The sequence below is a fragment of the Papio anubis genome, chromosome 4 (assembly GCF_008728515.1).
Source record: "Papio anubis isolate 15944 chromosome 4, Panubis1.0, whole genome shotgun sequence".
NCBI lineage: Eukaryota > Metazoa > Chordata > Mammalia > Primates > Cercopithecidae > Papio > Papio anubis.
The window spans coordinates 122,296,344-122,315,709 of record NC_044979.1 but is presented as its reverse complement, the minus strand read 5'-3'; the positions used below and the strand labels follow the sequence as shown (position 1 = coordinate 122,315,709).

General features: G+C 38.9%; 1 pseudogene across 1 annotated transcript; it reads right to left on the bottom strand.

The window, feature by feature from the left end:
- Positions 1 to 13,295: 13,295 nt before the first annotated feature.
- On the bottom strand, positions 13,296 to 16,756 carry LOC103882830 (annotated as a pseudogene). Its single transcript, XR_001900354.3, has one exon. The product of XR_001900354.3 is annotated as a ubiquitin carboxyl-terminal hydrolase 10 pseudogene (transcript).
- Positions 16,757 to 19,366: the final 2,610 nt, after the last annotated feature.

The window sequence follows — 19,366 nt, the reverse complement described above, 5'->3', positions numbered from 1 at the left end:
TGATTTAACACATAAGCAGGCATATGAAAATAGGAGGAATGAGTCAAGAAAACATCAATGTTAACAGAATTAGAGAAGTGAGAAGAAAGGGATGGTTATGCAAGTCATGTAATGACTATGTTGCAGACATGATGAGTTAAGGAAACTGGAGAATATATGGTTATAAATTTAAACAGAAAATAGAAAATATGACACTGGTCAGAAAAGCTATAAAAGCTATAAAAATGAAGATTTAATGATAAGCTTATGAATTAATAACAAAAACAGATTTTTTTGTGGGTACACAGGAGATAATATATCCAACTGGTACTACCAACGCTGTAGTGGGCTGTGGAAGGAGTGGGTGGAGAAGATTTAGTTAGGCAGTGGAGAAAGCGATGGAAGTTGTTATTATTTACATTAGGAAAAACATGAAAACTGAAAATAATGAATATTTAGTTTGACGGTGTGCAGAGCATCCTTAACAGAAATAAATGAGGTATATGAGGAGTTGCATAGAAAGTAAACGAGTATGCTAAAATTAATTTCTAATATAAATAGTAGATTGATAGATGTTAGTAAAAATAAAATAAACAAAAACAAATTTAAGATGGCAAAGAAAATGACAAACTGAGAAAATGGTTTGGATAAAGAAGGAGTGGTGTTTCCTATTTTGTTTTCTTTTAAATAGAGAAAATTGGATATGTCTGAAAAAAACAGTTAATGAGAATATTAGTGAGATAAAATTACTCTAAAAGAAAATGATTAACAGAATCATAGAGGAGGCAAGAATCACTGAGTTTTCTCATCACAGGATAAACATAGTCTATACCAATTTAGCAAGTTGATATGGTTTGCATCTGTGTCTCCACCCAAATCTCATGTTCAATTGTAACCCCCTGTATTGGAGGTGGGGCCTGGTGGGAGGTGATTGGATCATGGGGGTGGATCCTTCATAAATGGTTTAGTGCCATCCCTTTGGTGTTGTTCTCATGGTAGAGTTCTCACAAGATCTGATTGTTTAAAAGTGTGTGGCATCCCCACCTCCTTATCTTCCTCCTGCTCTGGCAATGTAAGATGTACCTGCTTCCCCCTTCACCTTCCACATCGATTGTAGGCTTCCTGAGGCCTCTTCACAGGTGAAGCAGATGCTGCCATGTTTCCTGTACAACCTACAGAATTACCAGTCAATTAAACATCTTTTCTTTATAAATTACACACTGTCAGCTATTTCTTAGTAGAAGGGCAAGAGTGGAATCTACTGAAAATTTGTACAAAGGAGTAGGGTATTGCTAGAAAGATACCTGAAAATGTGGATGCAGCTTTGGAATTGGGAACAGGCAGATATTGGAAGAATGTGGAGGGCTCATAAGAAAACAGGAAAATGAGGGAAAATTTGGAACTTCCTAGAGACTTGTTGAATGGTTATGACCAAATGCCAATAGTAAAAGACCAGGCTGAGGAGGTCTCAGATGGAGATGGGGAACTAATTGGGAATTGGAATAAAGGTCACTTTTGCTATGCATTAGCAAAGCGGTTGGAGGTATTGTGCCTCTGCCCTAGGAATCTGTGGAAGTTTCAACTTCAGAATGATAATTTAGGTATCTGGTAGAAGAATTTTCTAAGGACAAAGCTTTCAAGATTTGGCTTGGCTACTTCTAACAATCTGTGCTCATACTCATGAACAAAAAAAATGATATAAAAGTGTAGCTTATATTTAAAAGGGAAGTAGAACATAAAGTTTGAAAAATTAGCAGCCTGGCTATGTGGTAGAAAAGAAAAGACAATATTCAGGGTGGGAATTCAGGCAGGCTGCACATATGTGCATATGTGAAAAGGAGCCAGCTACCTCAAAGGCGTTTCAGAGACCTTTATGGCAGCCTCTCCCATCACAGGCATGGAGGGATAGGAGGGAAGAATGGTTTTATGGGAGGAGCCCAGAGCCCTGCTGGCCTGCACAGCCTTGGGGAACTTTGCCTCACATCCCTGCTGCTCTAGCTCCAGTCATGGCTCAAAGAGACCCAGTTAGGGTCACTGCTTCAGAAACTGCAAACTGTAAGCTTTGGCAGTTTCCATATGGTGTTAAGCCTGTGGGTTCATAGTGTGAAATAGTTGAGACTTGGGAGCCTCTACCTAGATTTCAGAGGATGTGTGGAAAAGATTCAATGTCCCAGAAGAAGCCTGCTGCAGGAATGGAGCCCTCTTGGAAAACCTCTACTAGGGCAGTGCTGAAGGAAAATATGGGCTGAATCCTGCACACAGAGTTCCCACTGAGGTACCACCTAGTGGTGTCATGAGAAGAAGGCCACTGTTCCCCAAACCCTGGAATGGTAGAGCCACTGGCAGCTCACACCCTGCACGTGGAAAGGCCACAGGCATTCAATACCAGCCCATGAGAGTAACCACTGGTACTGACCCCTACAAAGCCACAGGAGAAGAGCTGTCCAAGACCTTGGAAGACCACTTCTTGCACCAGTGTGCCCTGGATATGAGGAATGAAGTCAAAGGAGATTATTTTGAAGTGCTAAGAATTAACGACCACCCTACTGGGTTTTTGATGTGCATGGGGCCTGAATCCCCCTTCTTTTGGCCAGTTTCTCCTTTTTGGAATGGGAGTATTTACTAAATGCCTATACTCCCATTGTATCCTGGTAGGAACTAACTTGCTTTTTGATTTTACAGGCTCATAAGTGGAAGGGATTAGCCTTGTCTCAGATGACACCTTGGACTTTGGACTTTTTAGTTAATGCTAGAATAAGTTAAGATTTTGGGAACTGTTGAGAAGGGATGATTGCATTTTGCAGTGTGAGTACATGAGATTTTAGAGGGGCCAGGGAAAGAATGATATGGTTTGGATCTGTGTCCCTACCCAAATCTCATGTTAAATTGTAATACTCAGTGTTGAAGGTAGAACCTGGTTTGGGGGTGGGATGATTGGATCATGGGGGTGAATCCTTCATGAATGTTTAAGCACCATCCCTTTGGTGCTGTTCTTGTGATACAGTTCCCATTAGGTCTGGTTGTTTGAAAGTGTGTGGCACTACGCTTTCTCTCTCTTCCCCCTGTTCCGGCCTTGCGATGTGCCTACTTCCCCCTTCATCCTCTGCCGTGATTGTAGGTTTCCTGTGGCCTCCCCAGAAGCTGGGCAGATAGTGCCATGCTTCCTGTACAGCCTAAAGAATCATGAGTCAATTGAAACTATTTTCCTTATAAATTGCTTACTCTCAGGTATTTCTTTATAGTAGTGCCAGAAAGGACTAATACAGCAAGGGCACGAGGTCAAGGCCTGGTAAAAGGAGGGAAAATTGCTGCCACTACTGTGAAGACAAGATGAAGGAAAGATAGTCATGTTAAGTTTAATGGTTACAATAAAAGTTACATGACTTTTTAAGTTACAGAGGCATGTGTAAGACAATGTTATTATGTTGGTAGCCCTTTAAAATAGCTATTTAAAATTTTTTTTCTTAATTTGTTTTCAAAAACGTGAGACAACATATTATAATGTATCTATAATGTGTCTCAGTGTAGACCTCTTTATGTCCAAGCTAACTGGGAACCTTTGGGCTTCTTAAATTTGGATGTCTGTTTTCTTCCCAAGATTTAGGAGGTTTTCTGTCATTATTTCTTTATTTTTGCATTTTTTTCCTTTTTTATTTCAATAGGCTTTTTAAGAACAGGTGGTGTTTGTTACATGAATAAGTTATTTAGTGGTGATTTCTGAGATATCAGTGTATCTATCACCCGAGCAGTGTGCACTATACTCAATATGCCATCTTTAAATAAGCATTCTTTACCTTTCACTCTCTTTCTCCTTCTTCTATAAGTCCTCCAATGTGTAGATCAGTTTGATTAATGGTGTCCTATAAACCTCGTGGGTATTCTTTCCTTTTTTATTTATTTTTTATCCTCTAGATAATTTCAAATAATTTGTCTTCAGGTTCACTGATTTCATCTTGATCAGGTATGATGCAACTCTACTGCATTTTTTATTTTAGTCATTGTATTCTTTAGGTTCAGAAATTTTTATGATGTCTATTTCTTTGTTGAACTTCTCTTGTTCATTTATTATTTTCCTGATTTCATTGATTTGTCTATTTGTGTTTTGTTGTATCTTATGAACATTTTAAAAATAATTCTATTGAGTTATTTATTAGACAATTTATATATCCTATTTATCTGAGGTCAGTTACTGGAAGTTTATTTTGGCCGTTTGATTGCACCATGCTTTTCTGTTGTTTTGTGTTTCTTGTAACCTTGTATTACTCTCTACACATTTGAAGAAGCAATCACCTTTCCAAACTTTAGTCTGGCTTTGGTAGGAAAAGACCCTTATTGATGGGCATGTGTGAGGGCAGACTGTCTGGTGTGTATAGTGGAACTGAGTCTGCTAACGTGCAGGGATGCTGGCTCCAGCATGCATGATGGTGCCTGATCCAGATGGCCTAAGTGTGAAAAATTGCTTGTCCAAGGAGGTATGTTGATATTGAATCTGGTGGATGCATGGTAGCTCTGGCTCCAGGGAGGTGCTGCAGCATGGGCTCTGAGCAACTCCAGCAGCTGGAGTTTGTTTTGGCAAAGACTGGAGGCATCCTTGGTGGCAAAGCTTGTGTGGATTTGTGGTGGCAGCAAAGGCTGATGTAGTTCCTGGTAGCAAATGCTGCTGCTGTCTTCCTACTCTCCTTTTCCCCCCACAGGATATTTGTGGCTTAGGGGATTCTTTCTGGCACTGAGGTTTGCCAGCTTGGGGAATGCAGCCATGCAGATAAAATGCTTCTCACCCTTTTCCACACAGCCATTTTTGTTTTATTGTGCTTCACTGAGCTGCTACACCATCTTAATTGTACTTTGGAGCTCCCTCAGAGCTATATTTTATCCATGGATAATTGCTAAATATTTTTGTCTGTGTGCATGGGAGGAATTTGGGACCTGCTATTTTGCCATGTTGCTGATATCACTCCCTAAACTCTCGAACTTAATGTTTCTATTCCCACTTGATCCCGCAATCTCAAGATACAATCTCAAAAGTACTTCCCCTGCCCCTGCCAATACTTATTAGATATGTCCTGAAGCTTCTGCATAATATAGGCCCCTTCGTCTTTGGCAAACCTATAACATCCATTCCATGGTCTGACTTCACACTAGTCATTATTCTGCATGTTGGATGGAAATGTATAGACCTCAGGGGCTTGTGAGTTGTAAAAAGGCAGGGTCCATCTACTTCTAAGTCAAGGAAACTGCACTAGCCATTGATAGAGAGGAGCAGATGGATCCCTCAAGCCCAGAGAGTTCAGCGAAATCTGAAGATTCAGTATTTCTCAAGTGTGTCATTCCAGATATTCTATCACAAGTCTCAGTGTTCCACTGCCTCCCAATCATGGTCCTGACAGTAGTATAGCAGACCATCTGGTTTTGAGAATGCTGATTTCTCTAGAGCATCACAAACATTAAATTACCTCCTGGATTTCTTCTTTATTTTCTTCTGAATGTTGCGAAAGTTTTTTATATCCTCTTAAAAACTCACTGGCTTTCACATTTATTTTTTAGTTCGTGATTAATCAGCCTCAGCTTTTCACAGTTGTTTTTTCCTGTATTTCCATAGCCCCAAAGAAATACCAATTTAATAGTCCTTATAATCACTACAACCCAGAACCTTTGAAATGCATGAGTTATGAGTGCATTTCCCTCCAACTTCATTCCATGTGAATTCACCACAGTGAACTTCTGCAACATGCCAAGGGCTATCTGCTCCCACCAGTAATGGGGTTGTCACTGTGAATTATCTGGTTTGTGATACAGCTCCAATATTCCATGTAAGTGTTTGTTTCCTAAAACTACTTTTACTATAAAGTCGAATTGCCACAAACAGACACCAATAGAGAGATTTGAGTGCAGATGTTTGTTGAGAATTTTGAAAAACATGTCCAAAAGTAAGTAAAGAGAACTGGCTTTGTTAGAAGTGGAAGTTGGGCTTTGATGTAGTTGCAACAGAAGCCTCAGTCAACTGCATGTAGGATTTTAAGAATGTGATAACCCTTATTATTTGTTCTCTTGAGACAAGGGAACTGGGACCTTTTATTCCCACAGATATCAGTTATTAGAGTTCAGCTGCCTCCAGCAAGGGTGTCACAACTTTGGCTGAGGCAGCTATCTTTGACCAGATAAATTTTGGGGAAGGAACTCAGCTACAAGCCATTGGTAGCCAATACTCCCAGAAGAAATAAATATTTCAGTCCTGTTCTGATAATACAGCACAGTATCTGTTAATTAACTACCTGCACCCTAACAAATTCAAAGTGCATTCCTACTCCATGCTTTTCTTAAAATTATTATAAATCCATGCTACATGAAAGTTTGTATTTGTTTTGCCACCACAAAAAAAAATTTTACCTTTAACTCATGACTGAATTTACAGAAACATTCAGTAAAATGTCAGATATTTTGTATTTTATAGAGTGAACTTCTATTCTACAAATTTGGTGAAAAATGGAACCCATTACTATTGGAATTCACTTTACCGATTTTCTATTTGAAACATCAATTGGAACTAGTGTAAAACAGGTAGCACTGATTGTTTTTGGAGTTTTTATTTGCTAATAGTGCCTTTGCATTAAAATACTCACCTGTATTTTAGTTAAACATTAAAATGAGTAAAATTATTTTGGGAAAACATTTGATCTCAATAAAATGTCATTCTTCATAGTGCTGTGTAAAGGCCCTCTCTGCAAATGCTGAGCTTAATTCATTATCATTACATCCAAAATAATTTCTGATATTCAGTAGATACTAATGATTCTTATACAGATTTCTTTTTTAACTGATTGTATGTATCAACAATCTGTGCAAATACTACTTTTATTGGAAAATTTCTGTAGAAAATTAAAATGTGGAACTCAACTATTAATTAAATGTTAACTTTCTTTTTATTTGATTTATTGTCACTGAAATACTTGATTACAAAATAAAAGAACATTATCAAATAAGAAAATGAAAAGTTACAAATTTATACGATACAATAAATGGCAAAATCCCTGTAGCAAGAGCTTCCAGTCTACTCTATAGGTGTCATAGCCTCTATATCAAATACTTATACACACCTAACCTGTAATTCCCATAGATCCCCTGGTAGTTTCAGGCATCTTGCGAGCCTTGATAGGTCACATTGAAGCTGACTGGTATTCCAAGTTTCCCCTAGGATAACAGCATCTTATACTACTGCCATGGCCACCCCTAACCATAAGAGCGAGCTATCCTCTCCCCTCCCTGCTCAGGCTGGGCCCACTTTTATTCATCATGTGTCTTTCTTGCTAGTCATTAGTTATATAGCATTGGTAAAGATTGGCAAAGAAGTACAGGATATCACTGATTTCCTTTACAATTTGGACAGGTATCAATTGTGAGAACCCTGTTCAATACACTTGAGTCACACATGCCATTAGATGACACCGTGTTGTAAGCTAAAAGTTCAAAATAGAGATCCAAAATCTAATCCAGTTATTTCAATGTAAATAACATTTCATTAAAAATTAAAATATCTGGAACACATCCCAAACGAGGTGGAAAGCTGGGAAACTAGGCATTTATTAGGATTGTTTTAAGAGCTGAATAAGTTTGAGAAGAATCAGGAAAAGCCCATATCTGCCATTCATTTGTGGAGAAACAGATAAGTAGACTAGTTGAACTTTCCTAACCAGATGTGGCCATCAAACAGATTATACGGAAAAAGCAGAGAATGAAAACAACCCAAGACTGACAAGGGTATGATGAGAACAGTGGAGAACTCCAGGGTCAAGAAAAGCAAAATTGGTAGAGACTCCATTGCTGACATAGCTCTTTCTGAAGTGCTCACAGAATGGGAATTTAAATGAAGTAGCCAAAAACCACTGGACTGAAAGAATTAGAATATCCTCCAAATATGTGCAAGAGCTGTCCTCCTCTGAAATAATTACAGAGGGTTTAAATGTTAAGTGAGACAAGGATCCATTTTTTTCTGAGACACCAGTCTGACTCAGTGAGATTCACACATATTGTGACCCAGGTCCTTAGTGAATATTCCATGCGTGTATCTCACATAATCCTTAAAAAGCTTAGCCTATGATAATGCCTTTTCACTGATGTTGTATTTTGCTTCCTTGGTAACTTCGAAATGCTGCCACATTCCTGCTATTTTACCTTCTGCACACTATGGGTGATTTGATGAGAGCGCATAACCAATTGCATTGAAACTGGTAAAAGGGAAAGCCTGGAGTTGGAAGCTGTGACTTCCTCCTTGTCCATATTGAGCACGTGAAGGCTCTGTCTGCAGTGAATCCTGTGGTCCAGTTGTGTATAAAGAGCTTTCACTTTCCACACACAGGGCCACAGATATTTTGGGTCCTTCTCACTTTGGTAAGCCCTGCATTGTCATTCTAAATTTCAGAATGTCAGAAATGTGTGTCCAACCTGCACTCAGGCAGAGCCATTACAGACCAAATAGTTGAACCTCGTCTCTCTATACAGGTGATTTGGTCAGCATAACAGGTCTAGATGCTGCTCCACAGTGAGCAAAAGTTTACTATAAAAGCGGAGGGTCTCTGGGTGTTTTGGATACCCCACTGTCTTTCACAGTGAGAGAAAAAAATACTTTCACCATGTTTTCAAGTTATAAGTTAAGTTAGGGTCTTATTTTCAGTAGTACTTTACTGTGGGCTACAGGGTAAAACTAGACAGTTAAACATATTTTCCCACTGTTGTAAACCATCTGTTCTGATTCTTATCCTTCCAACCTGCAAAGATATGTATTAAGTCTAAATATTTGGGGCAGAGAGTTACAGCTGGGAAAATTTGTAACTAATGACTTATTTCTGCTCTGTTTATGATACCATTTGCTGCCTTTGACTATTGGTTAAATAGTTTTAGTTCTCTTTGTATTTTACTGTGCAGAATTATATATCATTATTTGTTTACATTCATGATACCTTCTTGTTCAAAGGCAACTCCTATGTTGGTAAATTTGGAATAAACTGTTGACTTTAGTTTGTAATAGGGCCTGATACTTAGGGTAACATTAATAAAGTAGATAAACGTTTAGATGATTTTGTTGAGGCAGGTAATGTCTCTAGCAATGAAAGAAGTGAGTATATTTACAGATCTATCTATCTGTCTATCTATCTATCTAATTTATAATCATCATATATCAATTAGGAAGAAGGAAGAAGAGGACAAAGAGAATGAGGAAGAAAAGAAGGAAGAGGAAGAGAAAAGGTTAAACAAGCAAATGAAAGAAATCCTCATAATATTTGAAGTAACAGAACGTTGAGTATCAAAACAGTATGTTACAGAAACAATGGGACATGAAACAGTAATATTCTGAGTTAGGTGAAGAAGAATTAAATTAAAAAAAAAAATAGGCTGGGCACAGTGGCTCACACCTGTAATCCCAGCACTTTGGGAGGCCAAGGCAGGCGGATTATCTGAGATCAGGAGTTCGAGACCAGCCTGGCCAACATGGTGAAACCCTATCTCTACTAAAAATACAAAAAAATTAACTGGGTGTGGTGACACATGCCTATAATCCCAGCTACTCGGGAGGCTGTTGTGGGAAGTCAGGGACCCCAAACAGAGGGACCAGCTGAAGCTGCGGCAGAAGAAAATAAATTGTGAAGATTTCATGGACATTTATTAGTTCCCCTAATTAATACTTTCATAATTTCTTACACCTGTCTTTACTTCAATCTCTGAACATAAATTTTGAAGATTTCATGGACACTTATCACTTCCCCAATCAATACCCTTGTGATTTCCTATGGCTGTCTTTAATCTCTTAATCCCATCATCTTCATAAGCTGAGGAGGATGTATGTCGCCTCAGGACCCTATGATGATTGCGTTAACTGCACAAATTGTTTGTAGAGCACGTGTGTTTGAACAATATGAAATGTGGGCACCTTGAAAAAGGAACAGGATAACAGCAATGTTCAGGGAACAAGGGAGATAGCCTTGAATTCTGACTGCCGCTGAGCAGGTGGAACAGAGCCATATTTTTCTTCTTTCAGAAGCAAATAGGAGAAATATCGCTGAATTCTTTTTCTCAGCCAGGAACATCCCTGAGAAAGAGAATGCGCCCTTGAGGGTAGGCCTATGAACGGCCCGCTTGGAGGCGGCCGTGTCTTAGAGTTGAAGCCGAAGGCATGAAATAAGCCCCAGTCTCCTGTAGCTCTCCCAGGCTTATTAGGATGAGGAAATTCCCACCTAACAAATTTTGGTCAGACAGGTTGTCTGCTCTCAAACTCTGTCTCCTGATAAGATGTTATCAATGACAATGCATGCCTGAAGCTTCATTAGCAATTTTAATTTCACCCCATCCTGCAGTCCTGTGATCTTGCCCTACCTCCAGTTGCTTTGTGATATTTTATTACCTTGTGAAGCATGTGATCTCTGTGACCCACACCCTATTCTTACACTCCCTCCCCTTTTGAAAATCGCTAATAAAACTTTGCTGATTTTACAGCTCAGGGAGCGTCATGGAAACCGCCAACATGTGATGTCTCCCCCGAACACCCAGCTTTAAAATTTCTCTCTCTTGCACTCGTTCCCTTTTTTTATCAGACCAGCCAATGCTTAGGGAAATAGAAAAGAACCCATGTTAAATATCGGGGGTGGAGTTTCCCCTGATAGGAGGCTGAGGCAGGAGAATTTTTTGAGCCCGGAGGTGGAGTTTGCAGTGAACCGAGATCCTGCCACTGCACTCCAGCCTGGCCAGCAGAGCAAGACTCTGTCTTAAAAATAAATAAAATTCAAGCCTGTAATCCCAGCACTTTGGGAGGCCGAGATGGGCGGATCACAAGGTCAGGAGATTGAGACCATCCTGGCTAACACGGTGAAACCCCGTCTCTACTAAAAAATACAAAAACCTAGACGGGCGAGGTGGCGGGCGTCTGTAGTCCCAGCTACTCGGGAGGCTGAGGCAGGAGAATGGCGTGAACCCAGGAGGCGGAGCTTGCAGTGAGCTGAGATCCGGCCACTGCACTCCAGTCTGGGCGACAAAGCGAGACTCTGTCTCAACAACAACAACAAAAATAAATAAATAAATAAAATAAAATAAATAAATAAATAAATAAATACGTAGAGTTTTGCCAGGAGTCAAGTGTTGATTTTCATCTTCACATATTAAATGCAGTCACATGTTAAATATTGCAAGTACAAGGTATGCAATTTATGAAAGTCAGTAACACTTGACATGTAAAATTCACTAGAAAACCTAACATTAGTTTATTCGTTTTTTCCTGTGGCTAATGGTCATCATTCATATTTCACTTATGGAATGATGGCATTAAAAATTTGTGGATTTTAATTTTCCAGTTTTTCCCCAACACTCCCTGTTGGTAGCCCTGGCTACTATACTTCCTCACAACTGTTATAAACATGCTTTCCACCAATGGTTCTCAAATGTCTTTTTCCACATGGATCAGTAAATTTATAACAAAAGAGGGTTTCCAATTTCTTATTGTATCAAGTAATAGTATTACAATAAAACATCACCATAATTTTCAAAAAAAATGTACTATTTTACCAAATTTAGAAAAGACATAAGCCTAGAATAACATTCTGAATAAATATAAAGAACAATATATATTAAAAGCAAGAAGGGAATATGTAAACTTGTTTGAAGTAGAAAAAGCAACATGTGCAATCTTAGTGTATATAAAATTTTTATGTCATATCTTAATTATACAGAATATATTTAGTAAATGTTAACTTTCTTCCATAACTTTTATTTTTATAAAGTAATGTTAAAATGTTATAAAATGTTGCAGTAGCATTGCTGTTAGTGAATCCTTTGTACCCTCACCAAACCCATTCCTCGTTTTTGTAATCATTTTACTGAAATTGGATAAAAATTCTCCCCTTTCATTTACACACACGCATACACACACATACATACACACAGAGCACACATTCATAAAAAATGTTTAGTGATTTTCTTGAGTGCTAAAAATCTTCACATAAATGTAATATCTGGAAATCTGTCTGGGGGAAGGTTGCCCGATGTATTATTTTCTTCAGATTTATCATTATTGATAGATGGAAATTAGGTTCACATAATTTTCTTATAGCTTTACATTATATACCTTTTGACAGCTTACAGCTGTATCCTCTTTTTCATAAGTATCTGGGGCTTTTTACAATGTGCTGTGTTTATACTGCACTGAAATCTTAGGTATGTGTCCTCATCACAAGTATGAATGTTTCCATATAGAGGGGAAATTCCTGGATGGTTGAGTATGTGCATTTTCAACCTCCTCGATAATGCAAAGTTTTCACCACAAGTAGATATGTCAATTTACATTTCCTAATATAGTGTATGGGAGTTTTCACTTGCCACTATCTTCATAAACTTCTATCATTGCCAGATTTTATACTATTTTTTGTTCATATGATTTTTTGGTTTAATTTACAATAATTAATTATGTTATTAAATTGATTATATTATGAAATTTAATAGTGATTATGAAATTTAATTAAAATATTAAAATTAGTATTAAACTCTAAAAGGTCATTTAAAAGTAGAATTTGGAAACTTGTAAAGAATTATAAATATTCCTCAATGTCAAATTTGGCTGTAGTGCTATAATCCCTTCAATTATTACTGGAAAATGATAGAAAAATACATGAGTTGCCAAGTTTCACAAAAGCAAAGTTTTAGTTTTTTTCTCCAGAATTAGATTGCTTTTATAGAATGTTTTGTATTTCCTCAACTTGATGATCATGCCATTCATCAAGTTTGAAAAAATTTACCCTGTTTTTCTCTTTGAATTTTGTCTCTCTCTACTTAATTTCCAGACTTCCCATTAAACATATGTCAGAGCTTCTCATTCTGTTCCCCATTTCTCTTGTATTTCCTTCTTTTTTTCATATCTTTATTTCTTTATGCTACCTTCTAACTTTTTTATTCTCATATTTATTGTTCACTTTACAGCCTCATTAACATTAACAGAATTATAACTTAACCCTATTGGTTTAGTTTATTTCCTTGTATTTCTATCTTGTATTAATAGCTTCAGGGACACAACATGGGAATAGTAAAAATTCCTTTTGCATACCACACTCTTGTTATTGAAATATGGTTGGTTTGCTTTTTTTTTTTTAATTTAAATTTTGATGTAGTGAACTCATACAAACCTAAAATCTAAACATGAAGTAGGTCCATGAAAATATTCTCTTTGAATGAACCACAGCATACATACCAGCAACGTGATCTCTTGCATATCACTCCTCTGGTGTCACCTTACTCTTATTTTCTCCTCATACCTCTTAATTCCTTTGTTTCACTGTCTCTGAGGTTCTTTCTTTTTCTTTTTTTTTTTAACCAACTTTGTGATTTTTATTGATGGGCGACAACTTTATACTCCTAGATATCACTAAACTGTGTACAATTAGGGATACAGCATTAGAGAAGAGCAGACAGCAGAATTAAACAGAGCAGACTGAAGGAGAGATCTTCATTATTTGCCCATTTTTCGTTATGTGTACACAGAAGCATGAATGCGATTTGAAATCATTTAATGACAATAAAGTTACAATCACCCATCTATGTAGACTAACATTTTAACTCCAAATATTTGATCTGCAATGTGTATGTAAGCAGTTTCTCTCCAAGCAATTATTAAAATTTTCCCTGTTAGGAACCAGCAACTTATTTTTTATGTTTATTTTTCTTTTGAAGTAAGAACTAGTTCTTCTTTGATAACTGGCTCATTTTTATCATTTAACAAATCTAAAGGCTAGGGAAGAAAAGTGTGACGGATTAAAAAATTTCTTTTTTAAGGAAAGAGAAAATTCATTTTCACAAATTTACAAGTGTTGTTGCTGGTGCAGGACTTATTCTACTAAGCAATGAGACTGGGGATCAAATCCGCTTTTTTATCTAAGGAATCAGCCTTATTTCAGAAATATGGGTTTTTGTGGATTTTCTAAAATCAAGCGACAGTCTGTTTCAACCAAATGATTTTGATTTGGAAATTAGAGTCAACAGAAACTATGTTGTGCACGAACCCCAAGGCATCTCCTTTTCGTTCTAGCCCATTCTTGCAAAGGGAGAAAGAGTCTCTCTCTAAAGAGCCACTAAAGAGAGGCGGAAAGTGAGTGTGAGGTGGTGTCCTACGAAGCGGGCACTGGGCGCACACACAGCACACAGAGGGTTTACACCAGGTCCACTCGGCGGTAATACAGGAGGTAGGCTGTGCGTTCAGCAGTTGGTTTCACCACCTGGTACTGGCTGATCACCTTGAGTGTATGGTCATCAATGCGCAGCCAGCCATTCAGACCGATCTGGAAGACGTCTGTAGTGGATTGGCCTCCCGTCGCACTGTTGCCGTGATGGTAGACCACTGCAACGAGCCAATAGGTTCTGTGGCATTTAAAATTCTTATTTTTAACCCCTGGAGAAAGCAGTTCTTTACTAATTTCCAAGTCCACAGGATATTCAATATTTTTGATAAGCTTCTGGCACCCACCAGTCTTCTCATAAACGAATCGTTTCAGGTGTAGCACAAGGAGAGGAGCGAGTTTTTCCAGTCACTCTTCGACTATCTCAACTTCTTGTTTGGTTTTTGTGGTATAACCTTGGACAGATTCTCTTGCCACCAAGCTCTCCAGTGCATCCTGGGGTGTGCGTATCTTGTTACACTGGATATCCTACTGCAATGTGAAAAAATGGCTGCAAAGTGGCAGATTCTTTTGAACTCTGCTGGTAAACCACAGACCAAAAATGCCGGTGACTGGAGTCTGAACAAACTCCGCCTGGCGGGTGACGGAAGTCTTGTTCCGGGGGTCCACTTGCTCCCATTCATCCTCGCTTTCTTCACCTTGTTCTTCCTGCTCTTCTTCATTAATAGAGTGGTTTTGGGGGCCATTGGAAATCGTAAGTTTTTCATTATTTGGTGGGAGAATCTTCTTTAGGTTCAACATTTCTTCGTGAAGTCCATTTAGGATGAAGCCTAAGTATTCCTCAGCATCATCTTGTCGACCCTTTTCAGGCAGGCTTGACTTGTTAACTGTCAGGAGTCTGTAAATACATGTGGGCTCAAAGGCAGCTCCAGGGTGAATGCCCTTGACGATTTTATCTCCAAGAGCTTGTCGGGGTTTTGGAGGTATGGCATATTAATAAACTCATTCATTAGCCGAACAAAGCTGTCTATCATGGGTGTTGACGTACGAGGCCTTTGCACTTTGGAATACAGAGGAATGAACTTCATCAGGTGGTACATCGGCGGGCAAGCAGCCAGTGCCTGCAGTGTAGCATTAATGTATCACCACTTCCCTTTACTGATCAGCCCGTGGGGTTGCAACGGCACTGGTTTATGGATTAGGGTTGCATTCTCCAGTCACTGCAATCTTTATGGCTACAGGATCCTCTGAAACTGGAACAAGCCCTTCTTTGACTTCAACCTGCTTTACAGAAACCAGGAGAGATACGGCGGGAGGGGAATACTTAATTTCCACATAGGCCACCAGCGAGGAGGAAGAGGGCTTAGAATCATGAAACAGACTGGCCCAGGACTTGGGCTGGGTGACAGGAAGGGTGCCTGATGTAGAGCCCGTGCCGTCAGCCGGAGGTGATGCACTCTCGGGTTTGGTTGGGTCCAAGTCTATGCTTTCCGTGGTGTGCAACTCCACCCCGTTGGTAGCTGTGCCCTCACCCGTGGATTCAAGTATTTGCCCATTAGCAACTCCAAGGTTTTCAGTGGTATCGGTACCAACGCAGGGCTGAGCCCCAGCTGTCCTTGACAGGGTGTCTCTGTCAGCCTCTGTAGAGAAGCAGGACTGGCCAAAATTAGCCCTGGGCACCCCCTCCGGCCACCCTGCAGTCCTGGTGTCACTGCTGAGTGCTCCGGGGAAAGGACTGTCAGGCACAGTGTCACTGACAGAGTCCGTGGAGTTCTGGGGGCTGTTACAAGTCCTGGGAGTAACGGACGGGGGCATGTCACCCATAAAATCTGCATCCTCTGCACTGACACTGTTGGGGACTGCCGAACTGGCATGGCCATTGACCAGGGCTTTTGTGGAAATAGTATCATCACCACCATCTTTCAAATAGCTGTAATATCCAGGTGGCCACTTTTTCTTCTTTTTACGCTCCCTTTGTCCGAGACCACCTGAGACACCATCATTTTCCAAAACTTCCGCCTCCACATTAGAACTTCCATCCAAAGCGAGGGCAGAGCCTGGGTACTGGCAGTCGATGGAGCCATAGTTTGCTTCTTTAGTGATACCATCAGGGGTTGTTTTGGAAGTTCTACAATTGAGAATAAATTCAGGGGCCTGAGGGTTCAGTGTGCTGGAAATACTGTAGCTAGGGGTTCTCGGCAACGTGTCACTGGATTCAATGACTTCATTGACACCAAACTCAATTCTCTGATATTCTTGTCCATCAGGTAGTTTATCCACAGCCTGTGTGCCACACAGAACTGTTCCAGTGTACGGAGGAAGCTCAACTGAAGATCGAGGAGTCACAAAGAACTGATTGAATTCATCAGGGCTAAAATCTCCACAAGTATACTGCGGGCTGTGGAGGGCCATGGCTGCGCGTTTCAATGGAACTCCGCGTTCCTCCGCCTGCTCCCGCTGCTTCCCCCGCCGCCGCCATCTTCTCGCCCGCACATGCACCGCCTCTGAGGTTTCTCCAGTGAACAAAGCTGTTTATTTTAATTGTGAGATAGCAAAATATATTGAGCTTTATTTTTGTTGCAAATAATTTTTGTATCACAGTTGTGAATTGTTCTTAATTTATTTGTTTTTCTGATTAAACTCTCATGCCCTGGGAGTTTAGGAGAGGTTCAATGTAATATTTCTGTTTTTATTTTTGTTACTGTTTGAGACGAAGTCTCGCTCTGTCACCCAGGTTGGAGTACAGTGGCACGATCTCGGCTCACCGCAGCCTCCTCTTTTCGGGTTCAAGCAATTCTTCTGCTTCAGCCTCCAGAGTAGCTGGGATTACAGGTGCCCTCCACCACGCCGGGATAATTTTTTGTATTTTTTACTGGAGACAGGGTTTCACCATTTTGGCCAGGCTGGTCTCAAGCTCATGATCTCAGGTGTTCTGCCATCCTTGGCCTCCCAAAGTGCTGAGATTACAGGCATAAACCACCGTGCCTGGCCTCAATGTAATATTTCTTTCCCCCTCTTACAATTAAATAGTTTATCCCTTTCCCAAAGCCAGATATACAGATACGCAAATACACATTCCCCATTTAAAAATGTACTTCTATAGGATTCACTTTCCTAAATTCTACTTTCCTTTTGCTACTCATCATTTAGACTTGTGAAAAGTCAACTACTTTTCTCTCTCGTTTTACCTTCACTGTGCCTTTAGGAAAAATATGAAAATATCCCATGAGGGGAACTAAAATCCTTACCTCAAGTTTCCTCATTTAACTTCAGGTTAAAGTCTTTGCTCCTAGCAAGAGACATTGCAGTTTATACCAGGATTGAATACTTGCCAACTCAATCAAGTATCTATATTGTTCTACAATGTGGAGTTACACCCAAATAGATATAATGCTAAAATTTTTCTAAATCTTGAGTTTCTAAGGGCAGGTTTTATATAATTCATATTGAATATCCTTACGTCATAGATAAAGGTAAGTAGGTAGTGTCCTCTGTGAGATATCACAACATTTTTAATAAAATGAGATTTATAACAATGAGTATAAATATATATATATATTTTTAAAGGTTTTAGAAGCATAAGAACTTTTATCTCTCAGAGAAACTCTAAAAATGAAATCGTGGTATTCCAAGAAAATAACCAACTGTACATTATCAGATTTTTTATTGTTAAACATAATTGGTTGTCTCATATTCTGATTTTAGAAAACATATATTTTTACTGACATTAAATATACTCTGGGGAAGGGTTAGAGTGCAAATCATCAAGATCTAGGACATTCAAAATTATAGAAATTTCTATTCTTATCTGGAAGCATGCCTTTAACTGAGTTGAATTTAAACGCACATACACACACACACAATCTTAAATATATCAGTCTTATTTTTAGTCTGTGGGATAGATATGCAAGGAGGTCGTGTTTGGATTAGAATCCCAGAATTTGCATTGAAAAACAACATGTTTTGCACCTGCATGCTCCCCTAGAGTAATTTAATGTTACAATTTCTGACAAGATAATTCCATCTTCACTGTAGTTGACTTTGCAGTAAGCTGTAGAGAGAAAATAAACGTGAACATACATTGGGGTAGGAAAAAATATATTTAACAAAAAGGAACTTAGCACATAAGCTACAAGACTCAAAATTGGAGAAGAATGACAAAAGGAGATACAGAATCCAAATCATAATTTTGTCTTTCTCTCCCTTCGAAAGACCTGTGCTGTGTGTATGCAGCTGTGTGTGCACAGTATGTCTGCATCGTGCACCCATCACTTAGCACTCTGCACAAAAAGTAACTTTGTTGTTGGAGGAATATTCTGCGGCAGCACATCAGCATTTTAGGACAAAAACAAAGGACGCCACAATCTTTTCTGGGAGCATTTGGGAACAGTGAAAAAAAATATAACATTTCTTGCTTCAAGCAAGCTGAAAGATAAAGGTTAAACTTTAGCTGTTGAAGTCCTGGAAGTAGATTCACAGGGAGGCACGTGGACTCACACTTCTACCCATATTCCTGTTCACCATTTGGGATCCATTTTATTTTTCTCTTATTTTTTTTACGACAATTTCAATGGAATCCCCAGTCCATGTAGGAAAGTGTCCATCTGAAATTCTTCTCAAAATTGAACTCACATTTGGTTTCCCAACAGGAGATGAGGTTAGGTAACCTAGATGAGCAGTAGAATGATTTCTTTGTGGCTCTGGACTAACTCTTATTTTCCACTTTTAGAGAGAAAAGTATGACTTGTCACATCTTGCTACTCTGTGATTTTTCTTTAATTAACCAATTTCTGAAGCAATGGTCATAAGTGGACGATTTGCAAGTAATTTTGAAATATTCTTTAAGTATGTTATACTATACTAAGCCTTACAGTTCTGAAAAGGAGACAAGTCAATTAAATAAGATTAGCTAGGTGAGAAAAATACTATGCTCAAATACTCAAACAATATTCCATCCTCAATATTATTTTTTCAAAGGTGTGCCAAAAAGCTGTGATTAAACTGGGTCAAATTCAGTGTCGTTTGAAGACTCATGAGTGTACAGAATAGAAATTAATCTAATAACCTATGTTCAACCCCAGAGGAGAAAAGTTATCAACGACTGAACAGTCTGAATACATTTTAGTCTCTCCCAAATTCAAAATTATATGACCCACCCTCCACCCTTCAAAGGACAATTTGTTGAGAAGTGGAAAAATGCTATGGGTTTATATTTCAGTATATAACTCTTCTTAGAATCACGG